Genomic DNA, 11107 nt, shown 5'->3' on the forward strand with positions numbered 1-11107 from the left:
CCCCCTCCCTTATTTTTTTTGAGACAGAATCTCATTCTGTCACTCTAGATAGATTGCTAGAGCATCATAGCTCACAGCAACCTCAAACTCTTGAGCTCAAGGGATCCTCTTGCCTCAGCCTCCCAAGTAGCTGGGACTACAGGCACCTGCCACAACATCTGGCTAGTTTTTCTATTTTTAGTAGAGACAGGGTCTCACTTCTGCTCAGCCTGGTCTGGAACTCCTGAGCTCAAGCAATCTACCTTCCTTGGCCTCCCAGAGTGCTAAGATGACAAGCATGAGCCTTGGTGCAGAGCTTGAATCTCCTCCTTTTTATAAGGACACCAGTCACATTGGATCAAGGCCCACCCTAATGAGCCCCATTTAACTAGATTGCTCTTTTAGAGGCAATCTTTTGCATACCTATCTCAAATAAAGTCACATTCTGATGGACTGGGGACTAGCCCTCCAACACATCATTTTGAAGGAGACTTAATTCTAATACTTATAAGTAACTGTAAAGACATTTGTGTGCTGAATACCTTTTAGGTGCAAAGGTGGGGAGATTGAGGGTCCTCAGGAAACAGCTGTTCTATCTCCTGCTCAACCCCTTATCTCTGTCTGTAGCTGAAAAACTGAATGTTTGATGCCCACGTATGACGATTTTAGAGTCAGATTTCTCCAGCAGCGAGGGAAGCCAGCTTTGTGGACCTCTGTCCTCCAGAAAGAGCCAAGCAAGCTCAAGTACCTGAGGTCAGCCTCCTGGGCCAGCAGAAAGGACAGGTGTTGGACAGCATCAGGTGCCCAGAATTCCTCTGTCACCTCCACCAGCTTGACTCTCTCAGTGAGAGGGAAACAGAGTTTCACAACTCCTGTCTCCCCTCCCCCACTGGGTCCTGGAAAACGCCCACCTGCCGAGGAGGGTCTTGTTCCACTGGTCTTGATTTTCCTCCCAGCCTGACCTCCTGGAGTTTTCCTTCTAACAGTTCTTGCTCCTGGAGAACTCAGATGACTCTTCGAGAATGGTCATTTTGGGCAGTAACAACTTAACCGTAACAATTACACTGGCTGAATGCTGTCCAGCCCCAAGCGTCTTTTCGGGCATGGTAAACGTATCTCGTTTTCTAACCCTCTCTCTAATCCTGAGAAGTGGGGGTTGTTTTTTCTATAATCGTTATGTAGGTGAACAAACTGTGTCACAAGAGTTTACGTGACGCTCAACAGTCACACAACTGTTAAGTGGCAAAGCTGAGATTTAAACACGACTTTCACTACCACACTGTGTAAAAAAAAGACAGAAAGAAGGGGATGATGTAGGAAAAGTCTCCTTTGCAATGAGATGGGTAGTTTTTGCTTTTTCTCACATCCGTTACCACTAGGTGTCCCTTTCGAAGGTGGGAAAATCCTATTTGACCAGGAAGCAAAAACATTTCACCCCTTCCATGGATTCTGAATATTTCCAGTCTTTTCCCCCAAGACCCACTGTAAACAGGCACATGAGAACCCTGTAGAGGCAGCAGCCTGGGGCTCCAGGAAACCCACCTGCACTGACCTTAACCCCATCGAGCCCTGTGCCACCAGCATTAGAACCTGTGGTCCAGACATTCCCCATCTTCCCCGGAAAGCTGACTCCGAGTTCTCTCACCCAGGGACGGACGCCCCCAAGGATGCCCTGCTCCACGAACTGGTCCAGCTGCCCTTTCCCCCATGCACATGACACCCCCTAGGCCAAATGTTGGGTACAGTTGGCCTCTGGGCCATCATTGAGGAGTAGAATCGCACACCTGAGGATGTGGAAGTGGGGAGGGTGTGTTTTCTCCCCTAAGCTCCTTCAAGTAAGAAAAGAGCATTGGGGCCAACAACACATCTACTAAAACAAGGACAGAACAATGAAACGGGGCCCTGAAAAGAACCCCTGATCTTTCATTTTCTCAGTAGGTACCACCAGCTTGGATTGCAGTGTCCGTTCAGCTGCCCCATCTCCTGCCCAGTGAAATTGAAGCGTGGGGGCGAGCTGGACTTTTCTTTGGTTTACAAACTAATCTGGCGTCTCTAGGAACACCAGACTCATGACCACCCCCCTGCCACCCCGAATCACTAAATATGTCCCCCCAAATGCATAAAACCAAAATGACCAACTGCCCATCCCTTCTTTTCTTCAAGATCCTGGCACTTTGAGGCTGAACTCTCTGCTAGGAAAGCTATCCCAGGACTGTTCCCTCTCTAACACCCCTGACTAGACAAGCACGGGAAGAAGGACACCAGGGGAAACAAGATGGCGGCTCACGGTAAGGCACGGTCAAGGGAGGAAAATTGATTTTTCTTAGAAGCAGATTTTAAAAGCAGTGTTTCTTCAAGACATCTTTTTCCATAAGTATCTTGATACACCATGGCTGGAGCAGCAGTAAAATGGGTGATATCAAAGAGAAGTTTCTTGAAATGTTTATTTCTGATCCAAAATGGAGCTTTATATTGTGTTTGTCACAAATCTCCATATTCTTCTCTACCAGATGACTAGAATTGCAAAGTAGCGCTTGCTTTGACATCTGATGGCAGCACAACAGCACGCTACCACCCTTCTGCGGACATTCGATATGAACACGCAAAACCTATTCCTCTGCCAGATGCTGTGGGTGATCATGAAGAAACACATGATCAAGCGCTGAAAACCAGAGTAGCAGAAACAAGCGAATGGCTTGAACAAGGACCCATGAGAGAACAACTTAGCAAAATGTTCTTTACTACTAAGCATGGCTGGTATCCTCGCGGACAGGATCACACTGAATCCTCCAAAGGACAGATGATCCTGAGGTTTTCCAGGGAATTGGAGAGAAATGTGCCTCATACGCCATTTGAGAAAATGCAATCTGGTATATTCAGTAATATGTTATATAGTAAAATAGTAATAATAAAATGCCTTTTCATATAGAAAAAAAGGACGCCATGGTATTCTGTGGAATAGCGACCTTCTGAATGAGAGAAATACGCTGCTCTGAGGGCAAAGACGCATCAGGGAAAATAAGAAGGTGCTTCCTCCCAGGCTGGGCTGCGCTTCTGGTCGGATTTGTGGACGTACTGCTGAGAAATGATTTGGGCATGGGCTGGCATGCCCGCTGCAGTCGGCCTGCAAGGAGGCATTAACTGAAGGACCATAGTGTTCCAGACAGTCAGAAAGAACCCTCTTACCAAAGAACTTAGGCTTCTGCAAATGAGGGGAACATAACACCAATAATTAGATAATAATGAAATGCAAACATTTTCCCAGGTTGACCGTAAGCCGGCCCGCGGCACAGTGAGCGTCATCCAGGGGTTGGCCATCTTCGGACACTCTACTCCCGTTCTCCCTCTCCTACATCTTCTCTTGAATCCTGCGCTGTCTCTGTCACTCAGCCTCACTCAAGCCCCAGTGTTACTTGTTTCCTCTTTTGACCAGGACAAACTTAACATTGTGTCTTTTCTTAAGACAAATATTTCCTCCATATGGAAAGGTGGCAGCAGCATTCTCCCATTGGCTCAGCTGAAATCTTAGGGCCATCTTCCTCCCCTCTCGGTGTCTCTGTCACACCTGAGTCCAGCCCCCTACTTCAAAAGTATATCAGCATTTCCTCTCTTCCTCTCCTCCCCTTGGTGTCAGGGCCCTCCGCCTCCCCCACTGCGTTCATCTCATCTCTGGCTAACTGGTCTACTTGCCTGTGGCCAACCTTCCCAACCCTACCCCTGCCAGACCAGGGCATAACCAGAGAGATCCAAAGTTCCCCTGAAGATTTCAGACACTGCACACGATTTGGTTCCTGTGAACTCTCTGACTATATCCTGCCTCTCATGATGCACAAGGATTTCATTAATTTAAGCAAGAAGGAGAGGCAAGGGAGAGGCTGTGTTGTCACCATGGAGGCTGGCCAGTGAGGAGGATGACCATTCAGATGAGAGCAGGATTTCCACTTGCAGGAGAGCAAAGGTCAGTGGGCGTGGCATCTCAGCCCCTGTCTCCTCTCTTGGGGCCATCTTCCTCCCCTCTCCCATGCCCAAATCATTTCTCAGCAGGAAGTCCTCTGTATGAAAATGAGACACCGCCATGATCACATCCATTGCATTAATTACATGTACACCGTGTTTTGTGAGATCCCTTGAGTAAGGTCATCAACAGGCTCAGTTCTTCAGTTACGTGCCCCTTTCTTGCCTTCCCGCTGCCACTGAAGCCAGTGGCATCTTTCCCACCGCTGGAATCCTGCCCCACCCCCCACCAAGGGGTGTAATGCATGGGTTCCCCAGTTTCAGGCTGGTGTCACCCCCCTCTGTTTTAGTAGAAAACCCTCCACCATTGTAACACCCCTGCATTTCTCAGCACTCTCAGCAGGATAGAGAGATGTCTTCTTAAGTACAAGCAAATCCTCAGCAGATCCCCGGCTTTATTAAGCTGACCGAATGAATTGGCTCTTGCCCACACATTTCAGAAGGCAAATCATCCCAGCTCATGGGACAGGTGACAGGGCAAGCAAAGGGTCATGGGAATGTCCTGTGAGAAAAACTGAGTAAATAAAAACAAATGGATGACACACACCTAGCAAAATAAAATACCCAAGGCCAACACTGGTCCAGAAATCTACAGTTCACAGAGCACTTCAGCAGACACACGTCATGTTCAGGCATAGCTAGCCCATATATGCTGACAACTTGTAAACTTGCCTATGGTTACACAGTTTTGAGATGTTGCATTTTTCTCCAGGACATATTTGGGGAGGGAACTTTGCCTCAAATGCACCCTTCAAAATTATACAGACTCAATCTCCAAGATTTTTGTAATCAGCCTTTGTCTTCTGCCTTTTAGCATTTCTGAGACTGGAATGTACCTGACCGTTGATGTTCACGGTTAATTCAGCAGAGGATCTTTCTTCTTCTTCTTCTTTTTTTTTTTTGGTTGGAAGGCTGTTATTGAATCACTGGTGTGTCTTACAGTCGGCAGCGTCTTAAGATCAAAGGAACAGGGTACAACTGGATATGTGAAATGCCCGCCTGAGTGTGTACCTGGGCTCTCTGGGTATAGCCATTCATTAGCTCTTCTTTGTTATTAAACACAGGCCGAGGCAGCCTGGCAGTCCTGGGAGAGCCCAATTCAGATCCCACTAGCCAGTCTACAGTCTTCCCTGGGGGTGGGTGGGGGGAGCCACTACCCTTCATGTCCAATTACTATTCCACAGGGGGAAGGCTCACCAAGCTCCCAGCATCTCCAAGAAGCTGAGAAAATGCCACTATCGCTATTGTCGCCCCATCCCTAGAGGCTCAGAAAAGCCCTTGGAGGAGTCCAAGCCATTGGTGGTCCGCGTCCCTCTCTGAGCCAGATGAGCACATGGCCCGATTCCTTTGTGTCACGGACCTTGCTGGGGACAACAAGGCCACGAACTGAATGTATGCAAGAGGGGGCCGCACTCTGCGAGTGAGGAAACCGCCTCGTCGTTCAAGCAGGATTTCTTTACAAACTCCTTCATTTCACCTCCCTGGATTTTACACTGAATTTTGTCAGTTTATAAATTTGCACTACAGCTTGGCACTGGGAAGGGGGGGAGGGCGATCATCAAACCTACAGGCGCTTTACGCACAGACACTGAAAAATAAAGACCATTAGCCAAAAGTATAATTAAATTAAAATGCCACCTTGCCAGAGAAGTTCAGCAAGTGGGGAATATATCAAACTGTGATAATACAGACCGGCTATTTCTCAAGGTGTGAGAATGTCAATGGAATAAACTCTTAATAATTTGCTGACTTTTTGTGCGGAAGGTAGAGTAATAGCTTAAAAATAAATTACCGTGATAACACACACAACCATGTAGTATGTGTGCAATTGTTTAACCACGTAGCAACGCCAAGCCCAGGGGCTCCCAGGGGCTGGGAGATGTAGAAAAATCACTTAAAAGTAAATTTCCCTTTTTGGGTGAATTGGCCAGTCCCCAAATCCCAGTAGACAAATCTTTATTAGTCACTGGATCTACTTTCTTAGGTCCATTCAGCCTAATTTGTTTTGAAGGCGTGTTTGCCAGTGAAGTTGAACATTCCCAGTTAACGATAGCTGAATATTCTCTAAAAACAATCTCATAACGAGGCCCCAGTTCTTTGTAGAATATTGAAAATTACTTTTGGCATGCAAGTTCGCTTTCTTAATTCCTCTTTTAGTGTGCAAATAACCTTTGAAAACCTGCTTCTAGGTGTTTATGTGTCAGGACAGTATCAAAAATTATTCAATTGCCAAGTCACATGTCAACACTTTCCTGCTACCAAGCCTCGGAGAAGCCCGATTTTCACTACTCTGCTGCCCTCTAGTGGCGAAGTGACGAATCCTCGCCTCATTTCGATTTATTTATTTCGACCTAAGGCAATTTGCATCACACGGTGAAAGTAAGTGGCACTTGTAATTGGCAAAATATAAATGACAAGAAAACGAGGACCCAATTGAAATCCCTTGGAGGAACAGTTAATAGAGGTGAGGTTGTCAAATATTTTCAAAGAACTTATGTAAGAATCACCTGCAGCTACGGCCAAGGCTTGACTTTCTGCTGGTGGGGAGTTGGGAAATGGCTCAGTCTCTGCCTGCTGGAGTCACAGGGCACAGGACGGAATGTCAGAGAGAGAAGAGATGGTTAAAGTTCATCCATTCTAATGCTTCTCCCATGGGTTGGTTTCAAACAACATAACCAAACAACATAATCAAAATATTAAAGTTCTTAGTTGAAGTAAATAAAAATGATTACACGCATAACATGTATGCAATTATGACAATTACGTGTGTCTGACAAGCCCTTTCTTCTCTGTCCATCCTCAGATGAGAAGTCAGAGCCCAGAGAGAGGAAGAAAGTTGCCAAGAGCCTGCAGGTGAAAGGTGACAAAGGCGTCACCAGAACCTGGTGATTTAGCAGAGACCCTGTGACTCACGGTTCGAGTCCCTCCCTGCGATAATGTCACAACAGACACTTTTAAAATTTATTTGTTATTTACCTCTGTTACAGCGGGAAGTTTAGAACATATTTCCACAATCATTGCAGTGGGCATTAATAAGGAACCTGGCAGATGAGAATTGAGATATGGAACTTTGTGAGTTAATTGCTCTTTAGAAATAAATTAGGGCAGATCTGAGTTTATTCCTGTAAAAGTGTTACTCATGCAATCCAGGAACGGTAGAGAAAGTGGTGGACATATGACAGTGAGGAGCTGTCCAGGTCAGGAATTCACATTTCAGATCCTAAGCACAGATGTGTGAGAAGTAGAACTTTTTGAAACTCAGTTTTTATTTGGACTCTCATTTTCCTGAGTGGTGTAAACTTAGTTTCAGTGGCGTCATGGCTGCTCTGCTCTCCCTATTTACCTGGACCTGAGCAAAGGGGCCTTGTATGGTGAGAAGGCATTGTGGGGACAGGTGCAAGCCCAATATTGCCATTCTTTATTCAATGGCACGCAGGGGGGTTTCTCCTTCCTGCCTGGAGCTCCAGTCCCTGCCTCAAGACCTGCCGGTCCCATCAGGTCTCTGAGCCAAACCCAGCAGGCCCTGAGGGCCTCGAAAACATCCTACTGCTTCCTCATCTTGGTCTGGCTCACAGGCCCAGATGGTCCATGCGGTTGTGTCTACCCTGGAAGCTTTGGCCTGTCTGCTCTCTCCACCTGGGAAGGACTGCAGTTCTCTTTCCCTCTGGATCTCCTGGTCTATGTGGGGCTTCCACGGCCAGCAACCCCACTGCACACCCCACCTGCCTCCAAACTGGTTTTAGAGGCAGAGAGCAGGCCAATTTCCCAAAGACCCCCCAGCACCACACTCACTTCACTAATTAATTCAATCTGGACTCACTGAGAACCAAAGATACCCCAGTGAACAGACAGGTAGGTGCACCATCTGCCCCAGGGAGCTCACAACCTTGTGATGGTGTCACCAGGAAACAAGGCAAGTGTACACAAAATGATCCCAGGGATGAGTTGGGAGAGAGGATTGGGTGTGGGGAGGAGGGATGTGGTTTCCCACTGAGGGGGGGAGCAAAAGGCCTGACAAAGGGGGGACATTGAGCAGAGGGTTGTATAAACAACACCCAGGAAGGGACATTTCTAGTTTTGGAGCTCAGTGTTTCTACTGGAGTTTACTACCTTTTCTTCTAAATAGCAGAAGCCAAGCCTGTGACAGCACTTTTTAGGTGATAGGGTACAAAGGCTCATAGGAAGTATTGGAGAAAAAGACCAGCTCGTATTCCAAAATATCAGCATAGGACACACCCACCCGGGCAGGCTTTGGGAGGAGCACCTTTCATGGGCCAACCTTTTGTCATATTGCTGAGGAGGGATAAATAAGGCAGATATGTTAGAAAAAACAGCATACAGGTTCCTCAAGAAACTAAAAATAGAACGACCATATGATCCAGCAATCCAACTCCTGGGTAGAGACCCAAAAGAAACAAAACAAGTACATTAAAGAAATGTCTGCACCCAAGTTCGTTTCAGCCCTATTCGCAATAGCCAAGAGGTGGAACCAGCCAAAGTGTCCGTGGACAGATGAATGGATAGAGAGAACATGGCGTATATTTGCTAAGGAACATTAGTTGTAAAATATGGAATGAAATCCTGCCACTCAGAGCAACATGGATGAGCCTGGAGGTCACTGTGCTGCGTGAAATAAGGCAGGCACAGAAATATAAACACCACACGTGCTCACCCACATGGGGAGCTGAAAAAATTGATCTCATAGAAGCAGAGAGTGGAATAGTGGCTACCAGGGGCTGCGAGGGGGAGGGACACAGGGAGGCTGGTCAACAGGTCCAAAGCCACAGGAGGAAGTAGAAGTTCTGGTGTCTGTGACACGGGAAGGTGACGGCAGTCAACGGTAGTGTAACCTCAAAGTAATTAGAAGGGAGGATTCCGAATGCTCCCAACACAAAGAAACGATGACTGGTGAGGTAATTACCCTGCTTTGGTCTTCACATATTGAGTCTGTGTATCAAAATACCACTCTGTATGCCATAAATACATCCAATTCTTATACGTCAGCTAAACCTGAAAGCAAAAAATTAAAATTGCAAAAATTTCCCTTTTGGTTTTGAGACAGGTTCTCGCTCTGTCACCCTCTGTAGAGTGATATGAGCGCCATGGCATCATAGCTCGCAGCAACCTCAAACTCTTGGTCCCAAGTGATCCTCCTGCCTTAGCCTCCTGAGTAGCTGGGACTATAGGTGCCCACGACAACAACCGGCTAATTTTTCTATTTTTAGTAGAGATGGGATCTTACATTTTCTCAGGCTGGTCTCAAACTCCCAAGCTCAAGCAATCCACCCACCACAGCCTCCCAGAGTGCTAGGATCACAGTTGTGAGCCACTGAACCCAGACAAATTGTAAAAGTTTCCAAAGATAAGGCTGGTAGGATGCTATTTAGAGCCAGACCCTTGGTGGCCCAAGCCTTCCTTAAAGTTTAGTCCAGGCCTCTGGAGAGTAGAGACACTACCTCAGTCAGTGTTGGTCCCATGCCCTCCTACTGACTGGCTCAGGCCCCTGGCATGGTGCCATGGCCACAGTAGGTGCTCAGACATGAGCCTGAAGGAATGGGTCTTATGACACCAATGCAGGCAGAGGTCTGTATGAGGCACCTCTCACTCAGAAAGGAATTCTTGTCCCAAGTTGGAAATGGCCTTCATGAAAGAAAGATTTATTTGTGGGGTCTCCACCTTTCTGTCAAACATTTGCCCATGTGAATTCTTAGGCTAGATGTCTAAAATGCAAACACTTGGGGGGGCTTAAGTAGGCAACGTAAATAAGAGAAATAAATGGGTGGGTTGAAGCACAGTTCTTCACTTTTCCAAAAAAAAAAAAAAAAAATACTCTCTCTCATTTTCTTTATCTTGTTTTTTTGTCTTGCTATTTTGTTATTCTGTCTTTTATAGAAACAAGAGAAAAAGAAAAAAATGATATTCCTTTCTAATATTTGTTCATATAAACATTACAAATGAATGATACCTAATTCCATCCCTGATGTCAGAAGAGCAGCAGGGTGTGGAGGAGACTCTGCTGAACGGGAGAGCACAGGCCCCAACCAAGAGGAAGGAGCTGGAGCCCACTGCCCCCTCCTGGGGATATGAACCCAGTGTTGCCAGATCTTATGATTTTTCCATAAAGCTGGAACCTAGCTACTCTTGTGCAATATCCTAATAGTTCAATATTTGACATTAACTCATATTATTTTAAAACTCTGTGCAGGAAGCATGGGACATACCTTTGGACAAGGTTCAGGTCATGAACTAACAATTTGGAAATTGAATTTTTATTATATCTTCTATTCCTTGGCATATCAACCAAAAAAAAAAAAAAAAAACAAGAACAACCCTGACTGGTGAGTCTAGAGGCCAGGGGTGGGTAAAGTTCTCCTTCTACCGTAAATTCTGTGTAAATATAGGGCAGGTTGTACCCCTCCCAAATCTTCTGCTTAACTTATCTGAACAAGGAAATTAGATGAGACCAAATTTATTTTTATATGAACAACCTCAAGAGTTTAAATAGCTACAATGGACTCTAAAATGTATATGGCTTTGGAAAATAGAAACTTGGTTCTCAGTCACCCAACAATCCAACACGGGACAGCAGGTAACTTTCCTCCATGCTGGGAATCTGCTCTATTGCAACATCTTAAGCTCCCAGGCCCTGCTGTGGTCCACATCTTGCAGTCCTCAGGGAAGAGGTATGTTGGAGAAAACACACATCTACTTTTAAAAACTCATAGCCTGAGAGCAGCACAGATCATTTTTACATATGAATATATTCTATTGCTATGTTCCCCAAGTCCTGGGTACTGGCCTGTTATGAACTGGTCTGCACAGCAGCAGGTGAGTGTTGGGAGAGTGAGCAGAGCTTCATCTGTATTTACAGCTGCCCCCTATCACTTGCATCACCTCCTGAGCTCTGCCTCTTGTCAGATAAGCAGTGGCAGTAGATTCTCATAGGAGCACAAACCCTACTGTAAGCTGCTCATGCCAGAAATCTAGGTTGTGTGGGTCTCATAAGAACCTAATGCCCCATGGTCTGAAGTGGAGATGTAATCATCCTGAAACTATGTCCTCCCTCACATCCATAAAAAAATTGTCTTCCGTGAAACCAGAGCATGGTTCCAAA

At 46.1% G+C, this 11107-nt stretch overlaps 1 pseudogene; it reads left to right on the forward strand.

The window, feature by feature from the left end:
* The first annotated feature begins 2368 nt into the window (after positions 1–2368).
* On the forward strand, positions 2369–2783 carry LOC111726246 (annotated as a pseudogene).
* Positions 2784–11107: the final 8324 nt, after the last annotated feature.

This window comes from Otolemur garnettii, unplaced genomic scaffold (assembly GCF_000181295.1).
Source record: "Otolemur garnettii isolate 467f Iridium unplaced genomic scaffold, OtoGar3 scaffold00058, whole genome shotgun sequence".
Taxonomy (NCBI): Eukaryota; Metazoa; Chordata; class Mammalia; order Primates; family Galagidae; genus Otolemur; species Otolemur garnettii.